The sequence below is a fragment of the Cryptomeria japonica genome, chromosome 1, assembly GCF_030272615.1.
Source record: "Cryptomeria japonica chromosome 1, Sugi_1.0, whole genome shotgun sequence".
Classification (NCBI taxonomy): domain Eukaryota; kingdom Viridiplantae; phylum Streptophyta; class Pinopsida; order Cupressales; family Cupressaceae; genus Cryptomeria; species Cryptomeria japonica.
The window spans coordinates 438,864,391-438,884,201 of NC_081405.1; positions in this window are offsets into that span (position 1 = coordinate 438,864,391).

Below are 19,811 nucleotides of genomic sequence, written 5' to 3' on the forward strand. Positions count from 1 at the left end.
AATAGACACTGAAGTAACTCAAAACATACAAAAGAGGTTGATCAAGGAGGGGTAGTATAGAAGGCCCCTCATTTTAACATATACTTTCTATAGAAGTATCATCTAACTGTGGGTAGGCTTCCCACCATGGTTTTTCCCTTTTTGGGTTTACCATGTACAAATCATGGTGTTATGTGGTATGGTATATTTGCATTGATTATCTAGTTAATTGTTAAGTTGTATTGTGGATTAAAAATTATAATCTATTAATAGCTAATTCACCCCCCCCCCCCTCTAAGTTGTTCACCTGTTATCATAACACCTTCTACATTATATTTTGTTATAATCATTACTTATATACTGGTCTCCAAAATATATTTTTCAAGTTGGCCAAGGAGATAATGAAACATAATTCAAGATAACTATTCACTAAGCATTCTCAGGATGGAAAAGATTGAGAAGTAGACCACATCACAAAGCACCAGCACATTATCTAAATGTTGCAATCACTGGACTAGAAGACAGAACATTTGGGGTTAATTGGACCAGGAAAGAACATAGCCAAGAATACAATTATTGAGAACATCAACACATGCCAAATTAGAATAGCAAAGATACATGCATGAGAAGCATAAATCCAAAAATGCAATATGAGAACTTAAAATGCGGAGCTCTGCAAACTCTGCTAGACAATCAATATCATCACTACATAGACTTCCAGAGCGTAGCTTCCAAACCTTTAAAATACAAGAGTAGAATCGCAAGACAATATCCAACAACATGCCAATGCATCATGAATAAATCTACAAGAAATTAGAAAATATGGACCAAAACTAAATCATTGAAACAAAATTAGTATGTTGAAATCAATGAAAACCACATTCAAATGTCAATCAGCTTCACATTTACAATAATGTCTCCCTTTGTCATTGATGGCATCTTTCATCAATGGCAAACAATTTCTCCAACAACTTGCTCAATGAGACTTAAACACTTCTCCCTTAGAGATAATTCCTCAAACTTCTCCCCCTTTGACATCAAGAACAATGGTGAAAACAACTCAACTCAAAATTCACACATCTTCCTATGAGAGGAAGCCCCAAACATTATCCCAGATAGAAATATACATGAAATATCCTAGACTAATGCACTACCTAATGCACTTAGTTCAAACTAGGAAGGGGTGTGACCCCTAACATCTATTGAAGATACTCAAAAGTATTTTTGCACAAAGCCTTTGTGAAGATATCTACAACTTTCTCTTTTGTAGATATATATTCAAGTTGTACTTCATTGTCTGATACTTTTTTCTTAAAAAATGATACCGAATAGAAATATGTTTTATTATGGAATGCAAACTGGGTTCTTAGAGATATTGGTTAAACTCATATTATCACACATGATTGAGATAGGTTCAGTAAATAATATGCCAATATCCTTCAATGTTTGTTTCATCCAAAGTACTTGAGTATAGCATGAAGCAGTTGCAATGTACTCAACTTTTGCAGTTGATAAAGATACAAAATCTTTCTTCTTACTTAACCATGCAACTAATCGGGGGCCAACAAAAAATACTCCACCACTTGTACTTTTCATGTCATTATACTTCTTGCCCAATCTGCACCAATAAAAGCTTTCAGAGTAAAGTCTGATCCCCTGGGATACCAAAGTCCAAAATCTTTTGTTCCTTTCAAGTATTTGAATATCCTCTTCACTATAAAAACATGTGACTCTTTTAGTTCTTGTTTAAATTTGGTTACAAGACAAACAACATACATGATATATGGTCTTCTAGTAGTCAAATAATAATCTTCCAATCATCGATCTATATTTCCTTGCATCAGTCTTAGAAGATTTGTTAGTATTAGACAATTTACATCTAGTAGTCATGGTGGTGCAGGGGCACCTCATGACTAAGACAATCAAGACCAAGACAATGAAGGCCTAAAGGTCACACATGCATAAGAATATGATCTTTCTATCTTTGTAATAGGATAGTTTAGTTTATTTGATCTTTGTAATAAACCCCACTTTGTTACCCAATAACATGGATTTGGCAAGTTGATAAGCCACCATGAGAATATGGACCTAGGGTTATTTAGTTGAGTATATTCTAGGTATTTTATGTGTTGGAGGTATCTTAGAGGGTTTAAGATATGTTTGAACAACTCTAAGTCCATGGACTTAACATGTGTCTAAGTTGCTAAACCATGACAACTTTTCATGACAACTTTTGGTTACAAAGAGCAACTTCTTCCCAATGGTCACCTTAGTTTAAAAGGTGGTTGATAACTATTGAGAAAGGAATAAAATTTTGTTTCCAATCATCATTGAAGGAGACAAGAACTTTGTAAACATATGGCATCATTGAAGCAATAAAATTCTGTGAATTTCCTGCAATTTTGCTATTTTGAATGGTGTATCATACTATACAAACATTTTGGAATTAGAAAACTGGTGGGATGTGGTAGAGTGACCAATCCCCTTTCATATTCATCTAGTCTAAGGTCTTAATTGGTCAGGACAAGGGAGAAACTTGCAATTTTCTGGAAGTGGTCTAGATTTGATAGTCCTACCTAGGGTTTCACAAAGAAATGGCCTAATCTTCCTAATCTTTCATTAGTTGATCATGGATCTAGAGGAGATTCAAGTATGGCCAATTTATTTTAATATTTTGGAGGAATTTTTCAGGTTTGGATCGATTGGAGGCAAGGGTTTGATGCATTAAGGTGGGCAACTCCATGTGGCCACCGTGCACATTTAAGCAAATAGGTTCCACATCAGGTGTTAGGGGTTTGATCACTATCTAAAAATTAGGGATCGATGGTTTTACCATGTTCTAAGACTGTCCCTTGTGTTGGTTTGGAAAGAAAGGGCTTGTGCTTACCCTTTCCTTTATAAAATAGGCCTAATTGGGGCGATTAGGTCTCCTAACCAAGATAGGGTTTGGACCCTTCTATTTCCGAACTATTGGAACCCTTTGGATATGTTTTGTAACTCATTAAAGGGTATCCAAATCTGGAATTAGTTTTCTAATTCCTTTGGACTCTTAAGGAGTTAAATGAGGAAAACCGGCCTGGTAGGGCTATTAGGATTAGTAGGCCTTCCTACAACAACTGTCACAAACCGTTAAAGGCAGCCTAAATTGGTGATTGAAAGGAGTCTCCCTAACCTAGGGGACTTCAAATAAAACCCTAGATAGGCACTCATGAATTGGGGAGATGACCAAACCTAGTTGGGCTATAGGGTCCTTAAGAATCACTAGAAATCCTTATGAAGCATTCAAGGGAAATGGCCTTGTGAAGAAAAAATAGAGGGTAGAATGATGTGGGGTATAAAAAACCAAACCTTTCTTAACCCCATGAAGTCTCTTGTGGTTGCTAGAGTCTTTGGTTTGTTCTTTGATTAAAGGAACCTAGCCTATCCCTATACCAGGGCTCTGCATCAAATTGGTATCAGAACTAGGTCTAGGCTAGGAGCCACAAGAACACAAGAGGTGTGGCTTAAGGGGGGGTGTTCATTTTGGAAATAAGCCACACTTGGGCTGATGATGAATTGGTCCAAGGGGGGCCAGTAGCTCAGTGGTAGAGAACTCTAGCAGCATTTGGAAGGTCCTAGGTTTGAGTCCTAGCTGGTCCATGTCTCAATGTGGTATTAGAGCATAGGAGGAATCCTTTTGGGGAGGAGGATAGTGCATGTTAGGAGAAGGATTAGAGGGTGAGGCTAGGAACATGCCTCCAAAGGTGACAAATGTGGAAATTTCTAGGATGATGCAAGAAAATAGAGAAGAGAATGATCGACGTAGAAAGTTGATAGAAAACTTGGAAGGTAGACTAGAAAGAGGAGGACTTGATGGCTTGGAGGAAGTGGGAGAAGAAGAGGAGAAACCACAAGGGTAGGAAGAAGAGGAAGTTCCTGCAGAGCATAGGTACATGGTCAATGTCTTGAAGTCTATGGAGAGGAGAACCATGGACCAAAAGTCAAATCTTCCTATTTTCAGTGGGAAGGTGGATGTCGATGGAGTGATGGACTGGATAGAGTCCTTGAACTTTGATTGTGAAGACATTACTGACAATCAAAAAGTGAATATTGCCAAGTCAAAAATGCAGGGAGAAACCTTGACATGGTGGAATTTTGTGCAAGGGGAAAGAGTAAAGGAGGCAAGAGGAATGATCACCTCTTGGAAGAAGATGATTGCAAATTCAAGGGAGTATATGTGCCTGAGGACTATGAGGTCCAATTGCATAAGAGAGGGAAAAATCTCAGACAAAAAGAGATGGATGTGTGTGCCTACACTAAAGAATTTCAGAAATTGAATATAAAGTCCAAGAAGGCTGAAGATGAAAGTGAAAGAGTTTCAAGACATCTAAATGGCCTAAGGTGGAACATACAAGAAGAATTGAACCTCTTGTACCTTGAGACTGTTCATAAATACTAAAAAATAGCATTGAAGGTGGAGGAGAATATTAAAAGAAGACAAGATCAGAGTAGTAGAGGAAGGGGTAAGCAATCAAGAGAAAGGGGCAACTTCAAAGGAAGAGGGTCAAATTTTGAGTTCCAAGGAGAGAGCAGTGAAGACTCTTCAAGGAATGACAATAATAATTAAGGCAACTTTAGAGGGAGAAGGCCTAATTTTAGAGGTAGATCATCAGGAAGAGGAGAAGGATCAATAAAGTGTTTCAACTACAACCAATAGGGACACATTACCAGTAGATGCCCAAAGAAGATTGAGTCTAGTTCCTAAGGAGAAAGGAGAACCAACTTGACCCAATAATCAGATTGCCAAGGTGTGGATAAACCTGATTCATATGGTTATCTAGAGACAAAAGAGGCATTAATGTTGAGAAGAACCCTCTTGAAGGTACCAACCCCTATGGAGCCACCTCAGAGGAAGTCTATCTTCTGCACCACTTGCCAATCAGGAGGAAAGGTATGTAAAGTTTTGATTGACTCAGGGTCTACTGATAATTTTGTGTCAATAGAAATGGTAGAGAAATTGAAATTGAGGAGGATACCCCATCCATACCCCTATAAGGTGTCTTGGCTCACAAAGGGGAACCAAACACTTGTAGAGGAGTAGTCATGGGTGGAATTCCAAATAGGCGCATATAAGGATAAGATTTTGTTTGATGTTGTTAACATGGATGCATGTCACCTCTTATTTGGAAGGCCATGGCAAGATGACCTCAAAGCACATCATGATGGTTTTAGGAATACCTACTCAATTACAAAGAATGGCAAGGTCATAGAGCTACTGCCCCTAACTGAAAACAAAGAAGAACAAAAATAAAATGAGTCCAAAGTGATGGTGATGGAATGGAAACCATTCCTCAAGGAGATGAAGATGGAAGAAGGGATATGTTTTTTTTTTCTTCCAATACCAATCTCAAAGGAGAAGCCTATTGCAGATGATAGGGTAGAAGGGAAGGAAAAGGATCTCAATCTGAAAGTAAAGGAGATCATTGATAGATACAAAGAAATAATTGCATATGGAGTGCTAATGAGTTTTCCACCAATGAGAGAGATCAAACACTGCATTGACTTAATCCCAGGGGCCACATTGCCTAACAAGCCTACATACAAACTCACACCACAACAAAATGAGGAGATGGCAAGGCAAATTCAAGATTTGCTAGATTCCAATTTGATAGGGAAGAGCCTTAGCCCATGTGCAGTCCCTACTATTTTGGCACCCAAGAAAGATGGAAAATGGAGGCTTTGTACTGATTCAAGAGCTCTCAACAAGATCACCATAAGGTATAGATTTCCAATGGCTAGGATAAAAGATTCACTTGATTGTTTGGGGGGTGCAAAATGTTTCTAAAATTGATTTAAAGAGTGGATACCACCAAATCAAGATTAGGCCTGGTGATGAGTGGAAAACAACCTTCAAAATAAATGAAGGGTTGTATGAGTGGAAGGTTATGCCATTTGGGTTGTCTAATTCCCCAAGTACATTCATGAGACTCACGAATAAAGTTTTGAAAGAGTTCACAGGGAAGTTTGTAATGGTGTATTTGGATGACATACTAATATTTAGCAAGACAAAGGAAGAGCACTTGAGGCATCTAGACATGGTTTTGAGAAAATTGAGTGAAGACAAATTGATGATAAATATGGAGAAGTGTTTGTTCATGCAGGAAGAACTCACCTACCTTGGATTTGTGATCTCTAAAGGTCACTTGAAGATGGACAAGGATAAGGTAAATGCAATTCTCTCTTGGCCTACTCCTAGGACTATTGGTGAAGTTAGAAGTTTCCATGGACTAGCCACATTTTATAGCAATTTTATAAGAGGTTTTAGTCAGATATGTGCTCCAATGTTGGATACCATAAAAGGTGGTCAAAAGTGCAAGTTCTCTTGGACAAAGGAAGTGGATGAGGCATTTGAAAGTCTCAAGCAAGAGGTAGCTCAACAACTGATACTTGCCTTACTTGATTTTAATAAAGTGTTTCAGATTGAATGTGATGCTAGTCATGTGGTCATAGGAGCACTAATAAGACAAGAAGGTAGACCTATAGCATTCTTTAGTGAAAATCTCAATGAGGCAAAGAGAAAATATTCTTCATATGACCTAGAAATGTATGCATTGGTCTAGTCCTTGAAAAAATGGAGGCACCATCTACTACCAAAGGAATTTGTGGTCTATACTAATAACCAAGCCTTGAGTTTCATTAATAGTCAAGAAAAGTTGAGCCATAGGCATATGAAATGGGTAGAATCCCTCCGAGACTACACATTCTCCATCAAACACAAGAAAGGAGTAGCCAACAAAGTGGCTAATGCACTAAGTAGAAGGGTGCTGACTATATCTAAAATCCAATTAGAAAGCATTGGGATTAATGAATTGAAAGGTATGTATGCTGCAAATAAGGACTTCAAGGATATTTACAAGGTATGTACTGAATTTGATGAAATATATCATGTGGAATTTTCTAATTTTTTGATCCAAGATGGACTTCTCTTCAAAGGTAGGTGGTTGTGCATTCCAAGGTGCTCAATGAGGACTAATATCATCAAGAAAAAGCATAGTGGGGCTATGGCAAGCCATTTTTGGCTTGGACAAGACACTTGAATTGGTGAGGAGGCACTACTTTTGGCCCAAATTACAGGTTTATGTAAGAAAGTTTGTAGATGCATGCACTATTTGCTAGAAGGCAAAAGGAAGAAGCACTAATGCTGGCCTCTATCAATCCTTACCCATTCTCTCAAGACCTTGGGAAAGTGTGTTAATGGATTTTGTAATGGGTTTACCTATGACACAAAAGGAGTTTGACAATTTATTTTTGGTAGTGAATAGGTTTAGTAAAATGGCACATTTCTTGCCATGCAAGTCCACTAGTGATGCCTCTTACATAGAAGATTTATTTTTCAGAGAAATAGAAAGGATCCATGGACTCCCATTGAATATAGTGTCTGACAAGGATGCCAAATTTGTTGGCCACTTTTGGAGAACTTTGTGGAGGAAACTTGGCACCAACCTATCCTTTTCATCAACCTATCATCCACAAATGGATGGACAAACAAAAGTAGTAAATAGATTATTGTTTAACTTGTTGAGATGACTTACAAGACAAAATGGTGAAAAATAGGATTCAATCTTGTCCCAGGATAAGTTTTCCTACAATGACACTGTAAAGAGAAGCACAGGGAAGTCACCTTTTTAGATTGTGTATGGGTTACATCCAATAGGGGTATTGGAGTTAAGAAAACTACCCAATACAGACCCCATAAGTGCAAATGGAGAGAGGTTTTTTGAAGCCATAAAGGAAGTCCATAAGTAGGTCAAGATGCAACTTCAAAAGTCATTAGACAAGTACAAGGAACATGCAGATCACAAAAGGAGAGAATTACAATTTGAGGTTGGAGATTTGGTTTGGACAAATTTGAAGAAGGAAAGGTTGCCCAAGAGCAAGTACAATAAGCTCATGCAAAGGAAAGTGGGACCATGCTAAATCTTGAAGAAGTTTGGCAACAATTCGTATGAAATTCAATTACCACCTGACCTTGGCATATCTCCTATTTTTAATGTTTTAATGTTTGTGATCTAACTCCTTTTAAAGGTGATTCTAATGTAGGTAGCTCATAGTAGGTCTCAGAAGATGCAGTAGATGTAGATCTTCCCAAACATGATCCACCTAAACTTGAGATAGTGTAGGACACTAAGGTTGTATAGAAGACTAGGGGCAAGGAGTACAAACAATACTAGGTCAAATGGAAAGGAAAACCAGACTCTGAAGCCATTTGGTTGGATGAAGATCAGATCAAGAAGCATGGCACTACATTACATGAGATTATCTCAAGTGGACTTGAGATTCATTGACCCTGAGAGTATGGTGCAAGGGCACCTCATGACTAAGACAATCTGGACCAAGACAATGAAGGCCTAAAGGTCACACATGCATAAGAATATGATCTTTCTATCTTTGTAATAGGATAGTTTAGTTTGTTTGATCATGGTGAAAAACCCCACTTTGTTACCCAATGACATGGATCTGGCAACTTGATAAGCCACCATGGCCATATGGGCCTAGGGGTATTTAGTTGACTATTTTCTAGGTGTTTTATGTGTTGGAGGTATCTTAGAAGGTTTAAGACATGTTTGAACAACTCTAAGTTTCTAAACTATGACAACTTTTCATGACAACTTTTGGTTACAAAGAGAAACTTCTTCCCAACTGTCACCTCAATTTAAAAGGTGGTTGATAACCATTGATTAGGGCATAAAATGTCATTTCCAATCATCATTGAAGGAGAGAATAACTTTGTAAACATTTGGCATCAATGAAGCAATAAAATTTTGTGAATTTCTTGCAATTTTGCTATTCAGAATGGTGTATCATATTTTATGGACATTTTGGAATTAGAAAACTAGTGGGATGTGGTATAGTGACCAATCACCTTTCATATGCATCAAGTCTGGGGTCTTAATTCATCAGTACAAGGGAGAAACCTATAATTTTCTGGAAGTGGTCTAGATTTGACAGTCCTACCTAGGGTTTCACAAAGAAATGGCCTAAACTTGTTGATCCTTAATTGGTTGATCATGGATCTGGAGGAGATGCAAGTATGGCCAATTTATTTTAATATTTTGGAGGAATTATTTAGGTTTGGATCGATTGGAGGCAAGGGATTGACACATTAAGGTGGGCAACTCCATGTGGCCACCGTGCACATTTAAGAAAATAGGTTCCACATCAAGTGTTAGGGGTTTCATCACTATCTAAAACTTAGGGATTGATGGTTTTACCATGTCCTAATAGTATCCATTGTTTTTTTTTGGAAAGAAAGGGCTTGTGCCTACCCTTTCCTTTATAAAATAGGCCTAATTGGGGCTATTAGGTCTCCTAACCAAGATAGGGTTTGGACCCTTGTATTCCTGAAATATTGGAACCCTTTGGATATGTTTTGTAACTCATTAAAGGGTATCCAAATCTAGAATTAGTTGTCTAAGTCCTTTGGAGAAATAAGGAGTTAACTGAGGAAAATCAGCTTAGTAGGGCTACTAGGATCAGTAGGCCTTCCTACAACAACTGTCACACACCGTTAAAGGTAACCTAAAGTGGTGATTGAAAGGAGTCTTCCTAACCTAATGGAATTCAAATCAAACCCTATATAGGCACTGGTGAATTGGGAGAGGACAAAACCTAGTTGGGCTCTAGGGTCTTTAAGAATCACTAGAAATCCTTATGAAGCATTCAAGAGAAATGGCCTTGTTAAGAAAACATAGAGGGTAGAATGATGTGGGATCTAACAAACTAAACCTTTCTTAACCCCATGAAGTCTCTTTTGGTTTCTAGAGTCCTTGGTTTCTTCTTTGGTTAAAGGAACCTACCCTATCCCTATACCAGGGCTCTGCATCACATGGGAGTACATACCAGTTTGGAATTCTCCAATCCAAACTTCTTCAATAGTTATCTAACATGCTTTGACTGAGAAATGAAAATTCCTTTATTGTTTTAATTCACTTGCAATCCAAGAAAGAAATTTAACTCACCAATCATAGACATTTTGAATTCCTTCTGCATTCCACTAGAAAATTCCTTGCGCATGTCATCACTGCCACCAAACATTATGTCATCCACATATACATCAATAAACAAGATCTTAATTGATTCAAATTCAAAGTAAATAATGTTGTCAGTAGACCCTTTTTGAAAACCTTGATTTAGTAGACATTTATCTTAAGTTCCATACCAGGCTCTAGGTGTTTGCTTTAATCCATACATTGCCTTCTTCAATGATGCAGAGCTCCTAGGATAGATGCCAACAACAGAACCTTACAAGGCTAACAAATGAAATTTGGTATAGATCCTTTTAGACCATTACCACACTTGGACCTAGGTGTTTTCAATCCCATTTGACCAACCAAACACCCACCAATACACTTGGTGACAACTCATCATTACAATGAGACAAACTTGCTCATTAGACCTACTCCAATCATTCTTGATATATGAGCATTACAAGGTAAAACTAGGATAGTGGTTTAGGGACTTGAAATTATTCCTTGGAAAACTCCAAGAAACCAAAATGCACTCAAGGAATGACCCCCAACTCCTTGTATAGGTTAGACTACTCTACAAGCCTTTTAGGCCTAGTAGCCCTACTCTGGGTGAAAATGGACTACAACTCACAAACCCTTGGTTCTTGAAACAAAAAAATCAAACTTTTTGATACCCTTTAGGGATACCTAAAGAATATATCAAAACCACCATGGGATGCCTTGGACTATTGGTGTCAAACTACAACAGTTGTAGAGACGTAATAGACCAATTAGGACACTTTTACAAAGCAAGTATCTTAAAAATTCTTCACCCAACCCAACCACCATGTGGAACACTTCCAATTTTCCTCCAAACCACCCAATCCACCATTCAAAAATGTCTAAACCTCTTAAATTTCCTCCACACACTCAAATTGCAGTCAAAACCCTCTTTTCACAATCTGTCACATAGGGGTGCTAGACTGATTATTGCATTTTTGAGTTGGCCAACTTCATTTATCACTCTGTCACCACCAAAATATTCAAATGGACCCCTAACCCCATACTTTCACTAAGTTTCAACATTTGTTGCTGGTGGAGTACGCAATTATGGACATATTTGTAAAACGACCCTAAATAGTGAGGGTTTCATACCTCCTGTCACTAAAAGTTCAATATCTTTGCTTGGACTTGACAAAATGAAACCTAACTAGGTTAAAATGAAAGTTTATTCACCAGGCTATCCAACAATGCCTAGGTTAGTCCATTCCCTATTTGTACAATATTGTACAAATTGACTGTTACAGGAAAAAACTGTGAAAATGTAGTGCAAAACCAACAATTTCCTACTGCGAATCTCCAAATTTTAACAAACAACCATTGCCTTAGTTTAAGGGAGGATAATATAGCCTTATTACAACCAACCAACTAGCTATAACTTATTTTCAAATCAATTATCTGTTGGAACAAGTGTTTATCCTAATTTGACAAGAAAAAGGGCAAAAGTCAATAACACACTTTTGCAACTTTTACAATTTTGAGCTCTACTTGACCAAACCTCCCTAAACACCTCATGAACATCACATATAGGCCATATATGGCTTACAAACAAGTTTTACATTTATTCCACCCATATTCATATTTAAGGTGTTATTGACCAAGATTTGACCAACGAGGTCCTAATTGCTTACAAATGAACCATTAGCACCAAGGCCTTACAAACATGGAGAGAAGAATGAAATTTGGTCCTTATGACCTTATTACACACATATAAGATCTAATAACACAAAACAAACTCAATACCTCAATAGGTCCCTATGAACCCCTAGGTGCCCCTATACCATTCAATCTGCAAAGAACATCTAGATCATTTGATAACTTGAATCCGTTTGGTTGTTCAATGTAGAATTCTTTCAAATCTCCATTCAGAAATGATTTCATATCCTTTTGATAGACATTGAAATCCTTATATGATGAGAAAGCTAAAAACATCCTAATAGCCTCCATTCTAACAATAGGAGCATAAGTTACCTCTAAATCAATTCCTTCAACCTATGTATAACCTTTGCATACCAATATTGCTTTATTTCTTTCAACATAACCATCTTCATCTAGCTTATTCCAAAACACCCACTTTATTTCGATAACATTTGTATCTGCCAATCTAGATACCAATTTCTAAGTCTAATTTTTCTCAATTTGATCCATCTCTTCCTTCATTTCTTTCATCCAATTCTGATCTTTGTAGCCTTCTTCAACTGTCTCAGGTTTAGATTCAAAAAGTAAACACAAAAGAACTTTCTCTTTAGCAACCTTTTTTCTTGTAATGACTCCTCTATTTTTATCTCCTATGATTTGATTCTCAAAATGATTTTTTTGCACATACCTTGGGGTTTTCCATATAGTTTTCAAAGCAACCTGAGTTTATTTTTGCTTATCTTCATCTATGTTCATCTCTTCTCCTTCATTAGATTTATACTCAGCTTGAATACGAGCTTCTTTTGAAATGTTCTCATCAACATTCACATTTTCACTCTTAATGATTTTATTCAACCTATTGTTATAGTATTTGTAAGCTCTGATCTTTGTAGAATAAATAAGAAATATGCCTTCATCTTCTCTACTATCAAACTTTCCAAGACTTCCTTCATCCCTTTGGATATAGCATGTGCTTCCAAAAATTTGAAATACTTCACAAATGGGATCCTTCCATACCAGAACTCATATGATGTCTTCCCAAACTTCTTTTTGAATAGAACTCTATTAAGGGTATACACGGTAGTGTGTATAGATTCTCTCCGATAGAATTCTGATAAATTTTCTTCCTTGATCATAGTTCTTGCCACCTCTTGAACAGTCTATTAGAACCAATGTGCCACTGAGAGGGCGGTGAATCAATGGTACTCAATTTATTTTCCCTTAGACTCCTAAGTATATGTATCGGTTAACATACTAGAGCCAAGATAACCTACCGGTATGCTAAGGAGAGATTATGCAAATAAATCACACAAGGAGACATCACATAACACAACATGTATGAGGAAAACCCAAGATGGGAAAAACCTCGGTGAGAAATGTTGTTGGAGTCTACTACTCCAATATAGCCTCACAATGAATCTCTGATTACAATGTTTAGGGCACCAACCCAAGGAGCACCAACCCCTAATTTAGGGAACCAACCAAAGGAGAACCAACCTCTTATTTAGGGAACCAACCCAAAGAGGTATAACCCTTGATTTAGGGCACCAACCCCTACACCAAGCTCCAACTCAATGATCTTCAATTGACATAATCAATTACATTAGTAATAGCCATGTTACAAATGAACTTTGTAACTCTTCTTCAAATCTCTATGCCAGATCTTCTATCTAGTTCACTATTGGTTCTACTCTCTGTCGGTTCTCTCTGTAACACTATTTCTCTCCACCGATACTATCTTCTCTTGGATCTCTACTTACCTTCTCTGCAATCTTCTGCAACTCTCCTTTGTCAGTATGGTCACTACCAGTTCTCTCCTCTATCAGACTCAATAGCTGCTTATCTATAGCCTCATTGATGTTAGTTGAACTCTTCAACTCGATTCTCTTTCTCACTCAGTCTCTCCTTTGATAGTCATGATAACTCAATGATGAAAAATAAGTACCAAACCAGTACTAAGAGGGGGGGGTGAATCAGTACAGTCACAAAAACTTTTCCCGAACCAGTTTGACTACAAACACTGCAAATATCTGACAGACAGTAACACCGGTTTGAAATAGAGTGCAATCAGTAAAGCTAAGAATAACTGTGACAAGCATTAACCAGTTGATAACTTAGATTTCCACTCAACTTAATACTACACTTCCATTTCACCCTTATGCATGAATAGGTAATCTATCATCAGAAATATAATAACAACTAGCTCAGCATGATTTACCTTCAGACACAAATCACTTAAATAGTCACATGAAAAATACTACACATTACACACAGATTTTTCACATGGAAACCCAACTGGGAAAAACCACAGTGGGGATGAATGCCCACAAACTTCTTTTGAACTCTTTAGAAGTCCGCTCTGTTAGGAGCCTAGTCCAGTTAAAGACTGTTACAACAGGTTCTTCTAGAAACCGATCTTGTTAGAGATCACCCGGTTAAGGGATGGCTAAATACCCAATTAAGGGTTAAAACCTATTAGAGGTTACCTTGTTAGAGGATTTAAAGAACTCAATTAGTTTGAGTCACCTTGCTAAAGGATTTACAACAAGCTTATTAAAGCTACCCAGTTAAGGGATTTTCCAACTGTTGAAGTGATTAAAGATCAACAGGTATTACAATGATCTGATAATAGAACTCAATGCCTAATGCAGATCCACTTAAGTTACTTCCTTCTGTACACACACAATGCAGGAATCAATCCTCTTATCTCATATGGTCTGGCAAGAATCGGGTATCTCTTCACTTAGATCCACACACACCATTTACCAACAAATTCAGAAAGAAACACAACATTGACCTTATAGGAAACAGATAGGTCGGTAGCATAAACCCTAAACCCTAAACATTTAGGTTAAGCAATTTAGGAGGTTCAATCCTGGCCATTGAACACTTTGCATTTGAATACAAAAGTCTTGAACATATCTCAAGACATTCTCCATCGTTCATTCTTCATCATTTTTATGATGGCTTGTAACCCATCACGCGTTCTCCACTATTTATAGAGACTTCACATATTCCCGAGGTAGATAAGATCGATCTCCTTCATGCAAGATCCTTCACATGCTCAAGCTGATGTGGCAACATGATTGGATCTTCATTACAATGCTAACTCATCACACAATGTCATCGGTTGACTCACACAGGCTTGGAACACTTCAACCAGAAACCCTTAAGCTTAGACTACTAACCGGTAGTCATATCATGTTAAGTATTCATAGTGAACATTCCATATGCCGGTTCACATTTCATCATACTGGTTCTCTTGGACAAACATACCACTTCACCTATTGCTCAATATACTGGTTTATACCACTATACCAGTTCACTTTGCCAACTGTTTAGCTTCAATATGCCTGTTCACTTTTGTGCACATATACCGGTTTACCACATTGTACCGGTTCACATTTCAGCATATTGCCGGTTCACTCTCCAACATATTGACATCAATGACAACATAATATCATCATGTCAACATGCTCAGGACAAATGCCAACAATCTCCCCCTTTGGCATTGATGGCAATATACAAAGATCTCTCTTTCTGCATCATATCTTCTCCCCATTGTTGTAGATATCTTCTCCCCATTTTGTGGATATCTTCTCCCCATTTCTATAGATATCTTCTCCACTTCACATCTTCTCCCCCTTTGACAACAATGCCAAAGTGGAGGCACAAGCTTCTCCTATTCCACTATGCTGCTCCCCTTGAGGAGTAACATCCTTCAACACATCAATCCGGAAAAATTTGGACACTGCAATACCTGACTGATGTAGAGTACATACTTTCAGTTCACCTCTTGAAGGGGCAGTACCCCTAATTCACCTCTTAAATAGGTAAATTAAGCCTTTGGTAGAGGCTTGGTGAATATATTTGCTAACTGCTCCTTACTGGAAACATGTTCTAGTACAACCTCCTTGTTCTGAACCTTTTCCCTCAAGAAATGATTCTTGAGCTCAAAGTGCTTGGTTCTACCACGCAAAACTAGATTCTTGGAAATGCTAATTGCACTTGTATTGTCACAAAATATGCTTACTGGTTCAGATACAGGAACTTTGAAGCCATTCAATACATACTTCATCCAAATAGTCTAGGTGTTGTTCATAAAAGTTGCAACATACTTCACTTTTGTTGTAGACTGAGAGATACAACTTTGCTTTTTACTCATCCATGAGACCAGTCTACCACCAAGGAAGAATGCACCACCAGTTGTGCTCTTCTGTTCATCCACATTACCAACCCAATCAGCATCTGTGAACACTTTAAGGTTGAAATCATTATTGTATGGATACCATAACCCATAGTCAATAGTTCCCTTCAGATATCTAAGAATTTGCTTGACTGCTACCAAGTGGGATTCTCTAGGGCTTTGCTGAAACCGAGCAATAATACCCACTGCATGTGCAATGTCTGGTTTGCTATGCACTACATAATGCAACTTAACAATCATTGATCTATAATCCTTCTCATTTACCACCAGTGAGTCATCTTCTTTTGATAGCTTACAACCGGTCACCATTGGTGTACCAACTGGTTTACTATCTTCCATGCCAAAGGTCTTCAACACCTCTTTGACATGCTTGGACTAAGTAATAAAGATTCCATGTTTCATTTTTTGAATCTGTAGTCCAATGAAGAACTTAAACTCCCCTATGAGTGACATTTCAAACTCCTTTTTCATCTCATCAGCAAATTCATGACTCATCTTTTCATCACCTCCAAAGATGATGTCATCAATAAATACTTCATAAATCACAATCTTATCTCCTTCTAATTTCAAGTAGATATTGCTATCTTCACTTGTTCTTTCAAATCCAACCTTCACAAGATGGGAGTGCAAGCGTTCATACCATGCTCTAGGTGCCTGCTTCAGTCCATACAAGGCTTTATGTAGCCTACACACCATGTCACTGTCTTCTGATAGGGAAAACCCATCTGGTTTCTTTATATACACCTCCTCTTCATGTATTCCATTTAGGAATGCAGATTTTACATCCATTTGGTATACCTTGAATCCTTTAAAAGTTGCATATGCAAGAAGCATACAAACTCCTTCCAATTTGGCTACTGGGGCAAAGGTTTCTCCATAGTCTTCTCCTTCTTCTTGAGCATATCCTTTACATACTAGTCTGGCTTTGTTCCTTACCACTATGCCATCCTCATTCAGCTTGTTTCTAAAAACCCATTTGGTACCAATGACATTTTTATGCTCCAGTCTAGGTACCAAAGACCATGTACCATTCTTCTCTATCTGGTCAAGTTCCCCCTCCATTGCCTTGATCCAGTCTTCATCTTTATGTGCCTCTTTGAATGATTTAGGCTCAAATTCAGAGATCATACAAGAATTCTCCCTGACCTTTCTTCTATTGGCAATATTGCATTATAATAGACAATGAAAGATTGTTGGCATTTCTTAAGGATATTGAGAAGGTTGTTGATGATTATGGATATAACTAATTAAAGATGTTTTACTATCTTGATATTATTATTTTGTCATTGATGTCAAGAAATTGATTTTCTAATTCATTATGATGTTGCCATATCTTTCTAAGTATGATATGAAGATTATAAAGAAGTCGGTGAAAGACACAAGAAAGAATATGATGAATAAAGGGATGAATAAGGTATTCAATGGGCAACTACTACCGAGTCAAACAATGATGAGATCATGATGTTTTAGATTGTTTTAACATCATACATATGTTGTAAAATGTAAAGGTTAATACTATACTATGTTATCAACCAAATAACCTAGTCAGTAAACCCTAAGGTTATCGCTATCGGTTAATGAAGGCGGAATGTCTATCGAGTGAAGTTTAGTATTCACTGAGTTGTTACCGAGTTGTAACCAAGCTATAATAGAAAGCATTAAATGTTTGCATGCGGTATTTAATGAAAGAAGCTAATGAGCTGGAGCGGATCAATGATTGCTAAGCCATGGAAGAAGTTTGTTAACGAATCTAAGGAAATGGAAAGTCAGCATGGAGATCTACAACTTAGATTGAACCACAATACCCTAGCACAAGTTCCAAGGCAGGGTAAAACATTTTCAAATTGAAAGATGCATTGAACCTGGACAAGATTGAAGATCTGATGGCTATGATTGATCATGGGAAATGTGATCAAGGAGATTAAGTGATTACCTAATTGTTTATAAATAGGAAACTATTGATAAACAATGTATGTGGGCAAGTGTATGCACAGGGATGCTACATAGTGATTACCGAGCATAGAAGCTTGAAGACCTGTTAGAATAACAAAGTATAGAAGCCCATCAGATAGACAAAATTAGTTCTATGTCTAAATTGTATTGAAGAAATAAGAATCTACTTTAGCATTTTAGATGTGAAGTTGTAGATAGATTTTTATTACTATTATTTCGTGAAAGTGACAGAAAATCTCTTAACCGAGTGGACTTAACAGTCTTATATGTAAATCCCCTAGCAAGGTGACATTCTGATTGAGTGTTTGAAATCCTTTGAAAAGGTCACTTCTAACAAAGTGAAGATCCTAATAGATCTGAGGGAAATCCCTTAACCGGGTCACATCTAGCAATGTGTTTGTAATCTTTAACAGGATTTTCTTTTAACCGAGTATACTCTAGAAGAGTATATTTCTTAGTGGGTCTGAAATCCCACAGTGGTTTTTCCCTATTTGGGGTTCCACATTAAATATGGTGTTATGAGGTTTATATTGTTCATATGCTTTTGAGTTTGCATGTTTGATAGTTTTGGATATATGACTGATATATATGTTACCGAGGTTGAATCGGATGTTTTTATGGATGATTAAGTTTGTATGATTCACCCCCCATCTCATCTTGTTGGCTATTGGATCTGTACTTATGTTAAGTATTAGAACTATCAATTGGTATCAGAGCTTTGGACTCCGGAAGGAAAGTTTAAAGGCACTTGAGTTAAAGATCCAAAGATGTATAAGAGGGATGCACCGAAGCTGAACAAGTCAAGTTTCTCTACATGGTAGAAAAGGATGAAGTTACATCTATCAGGAGTTGGAGAATATGCTGTATACTATCTGGAGAATGATTTTGTCAAACCGAGCACCTATCCATTGACTATGGAAGAGATAAAGGCAAAGCAAGAACATATACAAGAAATGATTGAAATAACATCTGCATTGACTGATTTAGAGTTTAATGATCTAGAAGGCTGCAATGATTCAAAGGCAATGTGGGATAAGCTCATATCAGTATATGGAGGAGATGAACATGTTCAAAGAGAAAAAGTAGATAGTTTAAGAGGACAACTTGAATCTATGAGGATGAATGAACATTAGCACATAACTCAATATAGTACAAGACTAAAGGAGATTGTCAATCAAATCAAAGGAGTAGGTGGAACTATTGAAGAAAAAGATATAACAAGTAAGTTGTTAAGAACCCTTCTACCAGCTTATGCAATCCGAGTCTCAGCAATCAATGAATTGAGGTCTGTACCTAATATGCTAGTTTCCTTGGATGCTACTATTGGTAAGCTACATGCATTTGAATTAAGTAATTTTGATAACAGTGGATCTTCAGTAAATAAAGTTGAATCTGCATTTAGTTCTTTTCATCTTGATGAATCTAATGATTACAATGAAAGAAAGTATAAGTACTCTGAAGGAGATCATAGTGGAGCAAGTGAAAGATTTCGGAAGAACATGGAAGGAGTACACAAACTGTATGAAGAAATCAGCAAGCAAGAAGAGTTTGAAGCACTATTAGCCAAAAGGTTACAGAGAGGCAAAGGTAAGTATAAAGGAAAAGTACCTTTCAAATGTTTCAAGTGTGATAAGATTGGACACATGGCTTCTAACCATTACAGAGGACACCGAGACTTCAAAAGAAGAGATAGAAAGACATGCTTAATAGCTAATGAAGAATCTAACGATGATAAATTAGATGAGACTGATATAGAGGAAGTTGTTTATGTGGCTATCAAGGATGGATCAGATGAAGAAAGGTATGAAGAAAAAGCCCTAATACATAAACACTAATGATTCTTGGATTATAGATAGTGGATGCTCACATCATATGACAGGAGATAAACACAAGTTTGTTATGTTAGAATATTATGGTGGAGGCTATGTTAGATTTGGTAATGATGCACCATGTCCAATAAGAGGTAAAGGATCTATAACACTTCTTGA